The 13,635-nt window shown below is 35.7% G+C and overlaps 1 protein-coding gene and 1 long non-coding RNA gene across 27 annotated transcripts in view; one reads left to right on the top strand and one right to left on the bottom strand.

Annotated features, from left to right (window-relative positions):
* LOC130456523 (uncharacterized) overlaps window positions 1-13,635 on the top strand; it is a 62,069-nt gene that overhangs the window by 26,478 nt on the left and 21,956 nt on the right. The gene's annotated exons all lie outside the window — the stretch shown is intronic.
* The window catches only part of MYT1L (myelin transcription factor 1 like), a 730,943-nt gene that overhangs the window by 714,020 nt on the left and 3,288 nt on the right, over window positions 1-13,635 (bottom strand). For 2 of the 26 annotated variants that reach the window (XM_056813364.1, XM_056813378.1), the window contains exons 1-2: window positions 9,675-10,496; window positions 6,435-6,471 (exon numbers count right to left, since the gene is read on the bottom strand). The exons of 8 other annotated variants lie outside the window; for them this stretch is intronic. The gene's annotated coding sequence lies outside the window, so the exon portion shown is untranslated. Of the gene's footprint in view, window positions 1-6,434; window positions 6,472-7,679; window positions 8,681-9,674; window positions 10,498-13,635 lie in introns of those variants that run through there. 16 more of the 26 variants (XM_056813359.1, XM_056813356.1, XM_056813373.1 and 13 more) reach the window with 12 other exon arrangements.

Here is a 13,635-nt window from a genome sequence, read left to right as displayed (position 1 = left end):
AAGAGGGAAAAAGTAATACTGCCATACAATTCTCTCTAGGAGAAAACTGAATGGATATGAATATCCCTACCAGTCAAACCAAAAACTTACATATACAGATTTTTTTAGCACCAGCCTTTAGCCAGGAGTATACTTACTGCTGACCTAGCCATAGACCTAAATTTGTCTAACAGAAGTGTTAATCTTTCACAGGAAAATTTCTCATAAGATTACAGGGTTTAGGTATGGCCGGGCCTTTAGTGAGATCTATTCCAGGCCAACCTTCTAATTTATCAAATGAGAGTCAGAGAAGTTAAGTGACTTTCCTAATGCCACACAGCTGCTAAGTAATCCAGGCAGGATTCACAGGTAGATCTCCTGACTCCCAACATAATGCCCTTTTCACACCATCTCTCCAATTATCATTGTCTTGAAATGAATATTCAAAGGCACAGGGAGTATTTTTCAGAGTATAAATGTAAAATAGTGAAGAAAAGGCAGTGAGTGTTCTGCTAGAGAAGCTGGCCAGAACATTCACATTACTAGGCATCTTAGTAATTACAGATAATGAAAGAAGGGAGCAAAAACAGTCTAGCATCTCTGTGTCCAGAGAATAGGTGCTTTCAGGAACATTGTACTTAAAAGAGGTTTCTATTTCCCCTCATCAGGGAAAGTTTTCTGAGTGATTTATAAATCTATTTTGCACACATAGAATGAAGTAATGCCCAAACTAGTTTGTGAAAGTTATTTGATTTTTCTTTTCCAGAGAATGAAGGCACAAAAGGGAGTACATGAACACTTTGTCACTGATAACTCTGAAGCAAGAACAAATTATTAAACTTTCTTTTTAAACCCTCACCTTCCATCTAAGAAACAATACTGTATATTGGTTTCAAGGTGGAAGTGGTAAGGACTAGGCAATGGGGGTTAAGTGACTGGACTAGGGTCACATAGTGAGGACGTATCTGAGATCAGATTTGAACCCAGGGCCTCCAATCTGTAAGCATGGTTCTCAAACCACTGAGCCACCCAGTTACTCTGATTAAACTTTTGTGTAAAGCTCCATGCCTCAGTTTTTTCAACAGCAAAACAAGAATGATACTTATACTACTTACCTTACAGAGTTGTTCTGAGAAAAATGTTTTGTAACTTTCAAACAACTATATAAATGTGAGATGATAATATCATTATTGATTAATATTCTGTGCTTTATTGTAATTGAAACACTTATTGTAAAAGCTTCTAGTTTATTGCAATATTACTTTTGTAGCAAATTTCCAGCATTCAACTTTTATAACCTGACCTGTGCCACTCAGAATACTTATCTAATCTTGACTTTCCTCCTAATTGCATAATGAGAGGAAACACAGTAAAGGATGGATAAAGGGCCAGCCTAGGATTGAGGAAGACCAGGGTTTAGCTTCTCTTTTTTAGAGATACTGGCTGTGTGAAACTGCACAAGTCTTTTAACTTAATATACTAGGTAACTTTCTGAGACTACACATTTCAGATACATTAAATATCTTTATGGAGTAGTGGACAACAAATAAGGAAGAAACATAATGCAAATGTATGATATTGTAAGAGTTAAGAAAAATCATCCTTTTAAATACATAAATTTGATATTTATATGGACATATCAAGTCCCTTTGATCTGGTACTGTTTTGATCATTACCTTTAAAACTAGAAGAACAGGTGGCTCAACCCATTTGTAAACAGGTGCATTAACCTGTCCCTGGAGAAAAGATCACAACACTTCTTGGCTGGAACTACAGGTGTGGATCCATCAGGGAGAAGGGTTGTTTGTGAACTAACAAAATCATGGTAACGGCATATCAGCCTGACATGTTGGGATAATGAAAGTGCCTCCATGTTTGATGCTCAGGGTCATGAAAACTGAGTTGAGTCGGTTGTCTCTAGAACTGCATCTAGAATTTTTTTAAGATGTTAAGTCAGTCGATCAGGAATTAGTTCAGTACCAAGCTTGGGTCATTTTAACCAAAGGCCAATAAAGTATCATCATCCCATGATGAATTTTTGTTTTTTTTTATTTTTACTGAGAAAATTAGTATAGTGTAAAGAGAGCTAATATTGGAGATGGACTAAGTTCAATTCCCTATTTTAAATTGTTAGCTGTGCCATCTTGGACATCTTAGTCTCTCAAGGTCTTTCATCTTTTGTGAAAATGCAAGGCTTAATCTAGATGGTTCTTAAGATTCCTTGTGTTCTCAATATATGCTCCTACTTATGCAAAGCTCTTGTTTCCTGCAATGAAAAGAGCCCATCATATCAACTCTAATTTCTTACTCAAAGTCTTTCCCCCCAGATTCTTTTTTCCCATTCAGCAAAGATGTGACTTTCTAATGTTTATGCGGAAACCACACAGTCACCTATGCAATTTTCCAATTCAGGTAAAATATAGAATATTAATTCTAGCCAAACTTCCTTCCTACTGGTATTAATCTCAGGCTTCTTAATTCTAGAACTGGCAGGTACACTCAGTCAGGTCTGACTCAATGTAAATGTGGCATGTACTCATCAGAATGGTTTGAAATGCATGGCAGCTTTCTAATTGGAATCCCCCTCATTCCCCCTCCTTTTCAGGTATCCTTCTACCAATGGTGAGCTGCCAGAAGCCCAATACTCCTGCCCCTTTTCACTGTCTGCATCCTGGTTGTGCTGAATATGTCAGAGGAGAAAGAGAGAGAGAGAGAGAGAGAGAGAGAGAGAGAGAGAGAGAGAGAGAGAGAGAGAGAGAGAGAGAGAGAGAGAGAGAGAGAGAGAGAGAGAGAGAGAGAGAGAGAGACAGAGAGACAGAAAGAGAGAAAGAGAGAGAGAATTGAACATGGGCCAGACCCATCTTTGCCTATCTGTCTTCTTGTCCCTAAGAGGTCCTTGGCCAAATAGTGAGTCCATGACTAAAGAATGGAAAGTTTTCTCTAATATTGTATCCTAAAACAGTATTCTAATACTCCTTCTGAGACCCAGTCTTCCTTGAGGTTGTAAGGACTTACTGCTACTCCACATCATCATTTTTATATTGGGTCATTTTTCTGTGACTCTGACTCTGGTGTGGTAGCAGGAGCATTACACACACACACACACACACACACAAATATACACACACATACACACTGGGAGCAAAACCCTATTAACTAAGAGTAAACTCTAGAATCAATAATCTCCAAAAAAGCATGGTTTAAAAGACATACATTTTGGGATATGGATAATCATTTATATATGCACATATATATTACATCTATACACACATGCACACATAAATAAGTGGCAGAAAAAGAGGGAGAGAGAGAGAGAGAGAAGAGAGAAACAGACAGAAAAGAAAGAGAAACAGAGACAAAGACTGAGAGATAGAGACACAGAAAGGTACTTGTAGATAAAGCTTCCATTCCTAATTTTGGTGTTTGTCTCCTTCCATTAGAAGAGAATAGTTGAGATGAATAGGGTACTTGAACCTTGGAGGATTTATTGATTCTATTGCTCTATGTAAAATACTCTTACAATCAAAACTTCAAAAATTCTTCCTTAATTTCTAAATAAGGTCATACAGGATGGAGAAAAAGAACAAAAGGAAAAAGTGCTACCAACACTGGAGAATTCCTTTTGGAACAGGGAGGTATTCCCTTGATTCTTAACCTTGATCTGACTCCCTAGAGTTAAAAGGAATTCCCAGAGCATCTGCCCTCTGTACAAGTGAGATCATTCTCAATATTTGATCAAAACTGAATGTTGGCTATATTACTTCATTTTCTTTAGCTTTCTTGGGATGGAACAAGTGCTTGTGCAATGAGAAGGATGGACAGGGTTAAATGCTATAACATGGTACTTATTCACACCACATTAGCCAGAGGAACACTACAATTAGGCATAAAATTTTATTCCTCTGATAATATCCTTCAAGTTCTTACTCACAGCTAGTGGAGAGAGGGATTTCCCTGGGAAAGAAAAACATGAAACAATACTAGTCACTTATGTGGTAAACAATTAAGAGTATTTATCAAAATAAGCACTGTTACTTTGCCCACTTCTACAAGATATAATGGGAGTGGACTACAAGCAATAAGCTTGAGCCCAGAGACACCCAAATGTTTTTACCTTTATATCATTCCCAGGAAAGGAGGGCAAAAGTATTTTCTAATTTGAATAGTTCAACTCCCAAATATTAACAAGTCATCTGCAAAATGAGACTGAATTCCATTTCTCATGTTGAATGCATCCATCTATAGACTTGCCATATAGAAACCAGACATCAACCATGTTTCTAACATCATCTCTCAGCTGTATTCTGATTTTTTCTTCTTTTCCTGCAACTAGTGATGAGCAGCACTTTCCATGGACCCAGACAATGAACAGCTGGATGGTTGCCAAATGAACATACATTCATGGTATACTGTGCCCTTTTTAATCAACTTCCTAATTAAAAAATGCCATGCTGGCATGAGGTATGAGAAGAGTAGGCTCAGAATATTTCACAAAATTATAGCCCCCAATGTTGGGGTTGTTGAAAAGCTGTGATCTTACAGATGTTTATGAGTTTTGCTAGTGCAGAGCTAGAATCAATTTGCTTATGCCTAGCCCTCAAGACATATTAAATTTATCCTGAAGGAAACTGGTTTCTGAAAACCCCTTGCCCAGATGCATTAGGCGGGTAGGAGTTTCAGTGAACCAAAGGGTCTCCTAGCAGATGCAACATTGATTCCTGAATGTTCACAATCTACCAGACAGTTCCACAGCAGACCTGATTTGATGGCTCTCTATGGGGTGCCCTCCAGCCTTGATTATTCCCACAACCAGGCTGGCGAGCTAGCATTGTTTCATGGCGACAATACTCAGCTCAGTGTCTGCAGCTTCTGTTCAGATGTATCAGACAGAGACAGTACATGGCACAAGGAATATGAGATATGGTCCAATTGAAAGTCAACCTGTAAGGGCTGCCTTTGTTTTTTTGTGGCCCAATGATGTGTGAACCATTGGAATGGTTCAGGAATCCTGACTTTTCATCCTTCCCTCTCCCCTTCATTGTCATTAAAGCCTGCTGCTCTGATACTTGGGGTGAGATAGTACCATGATAGTTCTAGTCAAAACAGTTCTCAAGAAAGGAATTCTACAATGAAAATATATTTCAATGTATTAATTGGGCTTCCCTCCCCCTAACTTAAAATTTTAATTCAGGGAATTTAGAGAAGTTTCCAGATCTGCAAATCTCACAAGCAAAACCTTTAAATTTTGGAAGCAATTCTCTTTAGGATAAATGCAACTCCTTGAGCATTTGAACTTTTGGTAAAGTAAGTCACCAAGTCATGGAGTTCCCTTGAACTCTAGTAATATGGGTTCATAAATACATTTAAAGCTTATGTAGCCAGTTTACACATTCACTTGGTGACTCAGAAGCAGCACAGTTGCTGTGAACACTTCACTTGCACCTTGAAAAACAAAGCCTCAGAAAAAGCTTCCAAGAGACTAATTACAGTACCCGGCAGTGAAAAATATGTGAGAGAATACAATTTTGATTAAAGTAAAGTCAAAAGACATTTGTAACTTTAAAAAAATTACATGTAGTTCTTGTTCTAGCAACATCAACATCATAAAAGTGGTAGATTTTTACCCAAATTGTTTGTGTAGCTCCAAAGATACAAAATAATGAAGAACCTCAGTGTATTCTTTTTCTCCTCATTAATTCTAAGGATGACACAATTTTTGCAGCATATTTAAAACGACAAAAAAGTCTCCTTGGTTGTCTCAAAATGCATGCAGAAAGAAAAGTTTTTTTTTCATTGAAAACTTGAAATGCAGCCTCAGAATTGATATAGAAAAATGTCTTAGATCAATCCCATCTTGCATAAAGGGAGCAAAACACCCATTGACATATGTTTAGCTCTGAAAGGCTTAATTGTCTTTGAATGCAAACATAGCTCAACTCCAATACTTGAAAACTACAGTGACAGATAGTGGTATGAAGTAAGTCTGTCAACTGGAAACTAATCTGACATAATTCTGGCCCCTTGAAAAAGGTTGGAATATACCTCTGTAAAGCAGCCAAACACAAAGAAAGCATTATGGATAGGTAGCTCTTAAGTATTTGCCTTCTTCTAATAAGTGGGTGCTTATACCTTGAGTCAAATAAGGAACATTTTACCCTAAAAAAGTTGCAAACTATCAGAAAACTAAACCAGTCTTAAAAATCACTTATTTGGTTGCATTAATAGAGAATGAGTGGAACAATGAAAGAGATGCATAAGATAAGATACTTTTCTCTAGTTCAGAGCTCTTAAGAGAATGTTGTATTTTTATATTTCTACTTCACATCTCAAGAAAAATAATAAACATTCAAATATTATTTCTTTGGTTTTGATCAACAAATTTGAAAATAAAAAAGAAATGCATAGGTTTTAGCATATATAAATATAGGAACAAACATGAGAGATAGAAAACTCACCCATTATGCAAACGAGTTCAATGATAGTATTCAGAGACTGGAAAAACATGGAAAATGATAAAATAATAATGACAATAGTAATAAACTGAGAACATCTTCCCACCAAAGGGTTAACAGCTCAATCCTATACCATGGACTTCTAAAAAATGTGCTAGTAATTTGCCTTTCTTTGCTGAATTCATAGTTAAAAAAAAGAAATCCCCCCTCAAAAGTTATATTTCTTATGAAATATTTACTGTTATTCTCCAAAACATTAAAAAATAAAGTCAAGAAACTCTTAACAACCTATTCTTCACTCCCTCCCTCCCTCCAGAATTAAAGCAAATCATCTACTAGATCTGAAGCAGTATGAAAACTATGTAAAGACAATTAAAGGATAATAATTTCTACTTAGCCTCAACCTTAACAGCAGTTATAAAATTAGGTCAGTTGAAATCAAAATCTCAGGGTTTTTTTTAAGGAGATTAAGAACCATTAAAACAGGATAAAATTGTTCACAAATGTTGTCTCAGACATGGAACTATCTCCAACTAAATATTAAAACACCCATGTTGCAGGGCATACAGCAACAGAATTATATAAGAAATGTGTGCCATTGGATGACAATAGAAATTTTGGATTCCATCAACCTGTTCTGACACTCTTAAAAACGAGTTTCCAAAATGATCAAATTTAATGAAAATGGAAATTCTCTGTTATTTTACAAATAAGTTAGTACTACAGACTTAGTTCATGCAAATTTTATTTGCAAACTACAGATTTTAGAGATCAATAAAAACTTTGGTTTGTTTCTGATCACCAGCAGCCAATAAAATTGGTGAAAAAACCTCCCAATCATCCAGCCAAGAAAGAATATACACTCAAATATATATATATACATACAAACACATATACATGCATATACCCATAGACACATATTCCAAACTAAATTAGGGACTTCTGTGTTGTCACAGAAAAAAAAAAAAACAACATTTAGTAGTTTTACTAGTTTGGATAATGCTGTCCCAGCAAAATATTAATGAAACCCATTTAATAATGGCTGCTTCAAATTTCTGAAAATGACAATCACTAAACAGTTAATCTGCACTCTAGACATATGTCCAGGAAGATGTGCAGAACAGCTCAAGCCAAACCTGCAACAAACAGCTTTGCTTTTGTTACTGACCAAAAGAGTTGAACTTTGTTCTACTTTGTAAGGAGGAGCAAACTGTTCTGAAAACAACAGGGCAAACATCACATATTTACCTGGAGGGGATATCAAATAGAAAGCTGAAGAATTGCAAAGCAAAAGTAGTCCAAATGAATTATCCCCGCGTGGAGTCCAATTTTGCACCTTCAACTAGGCCACGGACTGACAGGCAATCATTTCAACCCCAGCCACCCCTGCCTTCCTGCCTGCCTTCCTTCCATCTTAAGAGATTCGCCCAGGAAATTCACAAACCTGCTCCATGACTACAAAACTCTTCTAACGCTTTTGAACGCCCACCATTTGTTCTCCATTCATCCAATCAACTTTTCACTGCACATCTTCTCCTTCTATCGGAGCTCAGGCACAGGATCACTTCTCATCTGTATGCTAATTATTTTGCCACATGGACAAAAGTAATAATGCTTTTAGACAGGAAACTAACGGGCCTGTAGTTGAAGATGGAAATTAATAAGTTGACACCACTAAACGACAGAAAAGATGGGCATGCGTGCCGCGCTCTGGCTGATGGCTACAGTGCAACCTCCATGGAGAAGCGGCAGTCAGACAGGCAATGGGGTTACAGAAAGCCTGGCTGGGCTGCGTGCATCGAGCACAACTTCCCTTAGAGACCACATTACTGCAGCAGAATCACACCAGTAGCATATTGCTGACTTACCCTGTCTCAGTCTGCATCCTTTAAGCAATACAAAACATATCCATTTCCCCCAGTCCTAACAGGAGGGAGAGAACTTCACCGCTGAGCTAGGTATTTTTCAAGCTCTAGCTTTGGATGAAACCAATCATTTCTAACCCTCCTGTTTATTAGGCTTGCAGTACAATCAGACAAGATTGGGGATGTATGCTGTATGCTTCTTACATTGTACCCACAGGCCCCTAAATCTCCAGAGCAGAATGTGTATCATGTGCAGTGCTGTATTTAATGTAATAGATGGGAACTGTAAATACCACAGTCAGGCTGTTAACAGCTACCGACTAGGTGATAGATCTAAAAATACTTCTTCTGTCAGTGAAGCTATGGTAAAATCATGCTGTAGCAAAAGAAACTTTATACAAATCAGCAGAACCTATAATATTTTAAAATCATTTTCTTAAACAAACAAACAAACCACTATGAGTTAAAAAACAAACCAACCAAATCTCTCTCTCTCTCTCTCTCTTTTATAATGAGGGAACAGCTCCTAAAGAGTTAACTCTAACTGATTCTTCAAACCTCTTTCAGGTTGCCTACTTCACTCTAGTCTGCTTCATTATATATTTTCAAATTTTATTTGCAGACAAAAGGAATGAAACTATTTCACTGAGAAAGACAAGGAGGGTTTATATAGCTGAAAACATGATCAACCAGCCTGCAGAAGAAGCAGGAAACTTTTATTTAGAGAGGCAAGCCCAAATAAGATCTCCAAAATTCAAAGAAAAACAATGATATATGACTTCCATTAGCATTTTCCCAGTAAAAACAAAAAAGTGCTTATTTTTAAATGGTTTCTCAAGATAAGCAATATAGGTTTGCTTTTACCACTCACACCATGCCCATGCTACTCTTTTTATAAATCTCTCGGTTATACACCATCATGAAAGGCTACATTAAATCATAAAGGCTATGGTAACACCTCCCACCCCTCCCCCATTGTAACTAGCCTTTAATACATCCCGACTCTTGTTTAGCAACAACTCCAAGCAGCATGCAGACAGACATCTCTAGCACGTTACAAAGCTGTGATACTGGAATCTCTCTGACTTTATTTAGAAAGGCTTCGTTGTTTCATATATGTCCCAAAACACGAGATTTTGTGAACAATTTTAAAATTTAAAGTCAGAATTAGAATTTAAGGTATCCAAACAAGCTCATGATCATCTCCAGGACAGAAGAGGAAATAATAAGCAAAACAACAACAACAACAACAAAAACTATTGATTAAAGTACGTAAAAGAAAATTGGAGACCACTTATACTACCTTAAGTGCCAGAATCCAAGTCTAACAGCTGAGCAGATCTTATCTTAGCATTAAAAAAATATGAAAAGAGTGTACCTTTTTGTAGAGCAGTTGTTAACCATCAAGCAAAGCCCTCCTTAACAGGCTGTTTCTCCAGACATGCAGGCTTATTTCTGACATGAAGAGAATCTCACACTCATTTCTTTCATTTCCTATTTATCCCCATTCTAGTTATCCTCCTACCTCTTACTACCTCTCTCACTTAGCTTGCTGTCTACAGTGATGTTCTCAGCAAGTACCACTACTGTTGATAAACCACTGCAGGTTTTCCATGGAAGACAATGCTGACTCCTGTTTCCTTGGTGAGGCAGTGAGGGCTGACAGAGAAGTAGGAAGTTACCAAGAACACCTTATCCCAGCACTCAAAGGTAATCCCTCTAAAGACCAAGCCTGTTGCCTGACATGTTGAGACCAGACATATTGGTTACTACAGAGGTTACAATTCCCTTCCCATGTAGCATTGCCAAAAATCACTGCAGTCTGGAAACAAGAAAAGCTCCTATATCTTAGACAGAACCCACCATCTCAGAACAAAACATTTCCCACTCTACCCCTAACTTTTCTAATAATCTCTGAGAGGAATTAAAACACAGAAACAATTTACAGATTTCTCAACATATAAAAACCTAGCTCACCTATATTTGAAGTATGTTTTTAAGTTGTAAACAAGTAATTCTATTTTTCCTTCTACTTTTACAACACCTGGTTTAAAATTATTTCTGCCATCTCTGATTACTTCTGTGGATACCCTAAAGACTCATTAGGATGGTGAAGCCACAAACAGTTGAATTGTGGAAAGATGCATAGAAAAAATCATTGTGTGCCCTTAAACAATGCAGGTGTGACAGAGGGAGATCCATACACAGAGAGCCTCATGAGGAGTTAGAGGGAAAGATACAGCACAAAAAGATAGACATAAGAACAGACATAAATAATACTCCATAACTGAACTTTTTTTTCTTTATAAAGGAAAACTATTTGACACCAAATGATTTTTAAGATGTTAGGGGTTGCTAGAAAATAACTAAAAACCAAAAATCATAAGGAAAATTACTTCAAAAATAAAATGCTAGAAATCAATGTTGTGGGTGAAATATCACCATAATGTTACATTTGGCTAGACTATATAGATAGATATATTTACTTTTAGAAGGGTCCTTTTCAAAGCACTTAATTTTAATTTTATATGTTACATATATGTATTATTGAGACCTTATGATACTTTCAAACGTTTTATATCTGGATTCTTAGAATGTATGATTTATAATTATTATGGTTAAAGAATGGATATTTATTAACCATCCCTATTCCCCTCCCCCCAACTCAAACACAGCAAGAAAGTATACAATAAAAATAAGGAAACTGAAAAAAAAATTAAGCTTAACCCTGGCCCGTGGAAGAATGTTTTTTTTTTCATTTTAACTATCTGATCCTATTCTATCTTCTTCTTTACTTTCTCCCACTAGACTTCAAGATACTCCACATGTTTCCCCCTCCACGTGGTTAAAAAAGTATTCAGTAGAGGCCATGTTTTCAAATAATTGAAAAAAAAGAAGTAAATGCATATACTCATTCCTTCAAATTATCATTTCAGTAAAATATAATTAATCTCTCCTTTCAAAACTGTCACTTCATTTTCTTCCTGGGAGCATTTCTGGTGGGGTTTAACTTCAGTTGTATAACTTAGGGAAAAGTACTACATTCATCTTATAATTTGGTTATCAATTCTAAATTATGCTCCTGGATTTTAAGGGAAAAATCTAGCAAATGAAACTTGAATTGCCTCCCCCCCCCCATGATGGTGACCATTAAAAAAACAAAACAAAATGAACTCAAAGTTATTTTAAATTTACACTGAAAAAACAGACTAAGAGTATGTTTGAAATATTTTGTTCCATGTCACTCCAAAAAACCTTCATGTTTATATTTTAATTTTAATTTAAAGAGGGAACTACCAATTTATTTCTCATAACTCTGGAAAATACCTTAATTAGTAGAATTTGTTGAAAATATATTAATTCTATTGTTTAATTCTTGCAAGATACTTGGAAGTATATTATTTTAGCATATTAACACATATACATGTAAACTATTATTTGCTAAGGATTAAATGTATTTTTAATTTACTGGAGAACTTTTTAAAATGTTCACTTTCACAATAGAGCTTTCTTGGGGTATTCAGAAATTCCACACAGCATCTTCATGTAAAGCATCCAGAAATAAAATGATTCTGCAAGTATAATATCAAGTTTTCAAATGTAAACACTTTGGACAAAGAGAGGGATTAAAAATTATCAAAAGGAATGGGAAAAGATAATTAATAGGAAAGATAAAAAGGTAGTATGCTTTCCCCCAAAGTTATATCTATGTGTTTAAAATTTTGTATAATCACATACAATATATGTGTGAATTGCATGTAAAATAATTTCACCACATTCACACGTGGGCACAAGTTACTAGGCCCTAATGTTTATTCCTTTTCACCTAAAGTCAGATCCCTTTAAAATAGATGTTTATCAGAAAAACATGTGTACATAATAAAATATAATACTTCTGGATGATATAAATATAACTTAAAGTTGAAATTAAGAGGTTATGTGTACTTAATATCTTTAGATGGAACTAAGTAATAGTGGATCATACAAAATGAGTCTCATTAAAAAAGGGAGGGCAATTGAAACTATTGTGTGAATATATTTTTCATGATACATACAAAAATGCATAAAGGTATTTATTATAGATACAACATTTTCATGACTTTGGAAGAAAAAAATGAAATTCAATACAAGGACAGATTGGGCCCTTTATAATTTTTTTAAAAAATCATATATATATATATATATATATATATAATATACATACACACATAAAAAGTAACAAATTTTATATATATAGTATTTTTTCTTCCAACATCTTCAAAATGTCTAACTGTGACCATTAAAACCTCCTCTTGCTTTTACCTCAATGAGCAGAATCATTAAGGTGATGAAAGTAAGCCATTTTCACATTGCCAGTAAACTAGTAGGAAGTCAGTCACTGCTGAATGTAATTGCTATCAGCAGCGGACAGCTCCCGGTGCTGAAAGGGAAAGGCAGAGAAACCTCTTTCACAATAGCTCACTCCACCAGCCTTTGAAAAATCACAGCAAAACTGAATGAGGTGGCAAGTGTTCAGGCTGAATAGCACTGTCTACAGAACAATGGCAGCCAACTCCAAATCCTACTATAATCACATTAATGAGATTAATCAGTGAATTAGCAGCAGTCAAATGTCAGGGTGGCAAGGAGGAATCCAACCAAGCTTGGTAATTAACTTTTTTTGGGGGGAGGGGGGCAGGGAGGGGAAAGAAAATCCACAGTACTATCTCCTAGGCTTTTGAAAAGTTGGCAATTTCCCTTTACAAACCCTTGAAACAATTTGATAATAAACAGAAGGTAAAAACTTCTACTTTGCTTAGAGGTTTCAGCTACAGGCCTTTAAAGGAAACTATCATCAAAATTTTCTAAGTTTTACTGTAGTGGACTTTTAAAGTGTGAATTCAGTTATGAAATCCAACTTATTCATTTAAAAGTCTACCTGCAATACAAAATATGGCTGAAGCAAAAGAAAAAAAAAAGGTTAGGTGCTAGGGAGAGTGATTACTTAATTGCTACTGCTTGTCAGAAGTCTATTAAAGGGAAATTATACTTTTTGGGTATATAACTTGGGAAAAAAATCTTGGCATTCAAATGTTAAAAAGGCATTGTGATCTTGTTTCTTAAACAAAATTCTGTTATGGTAGAAATTTTCAGAAATTTTAATGCTTTTTAGGTCTGTTAATGTGACTGAATCTGATACTTTCACATCTAGGTCAATTAGTAGAAACAAAACTTCTTTTCATCAGAAATTCAGAGCTCAGCAATGTTTCACTATTACAAGGGCAATTATTTAAACAACTCAGACATGGGGTCCCCAAAATCTTGAAACTCTGTAGGTCAATTATACTTGTAAGTCTTTC

The sequence above is a fragment of the Monodelphis domestica genome, chromosome 1 (genome assembly GCF_027887165.1).
Source record: "Monodelphis domestica isolate mMonDom1 chromosome 1, mMonDom1.pri, whole genome shotgun sequence".
NCBI classification, from domain to species: Eukaryota; Metazoa; Chordata; class Mammalia; order Didelphimorphia; family Didelphidae; genus Monodelphis; species Monodelphis domestica.
Note: the sequence above shows the minus strand (reverse complement) of the source record. Positions and strands in the feature narration are given on the sequence as shown.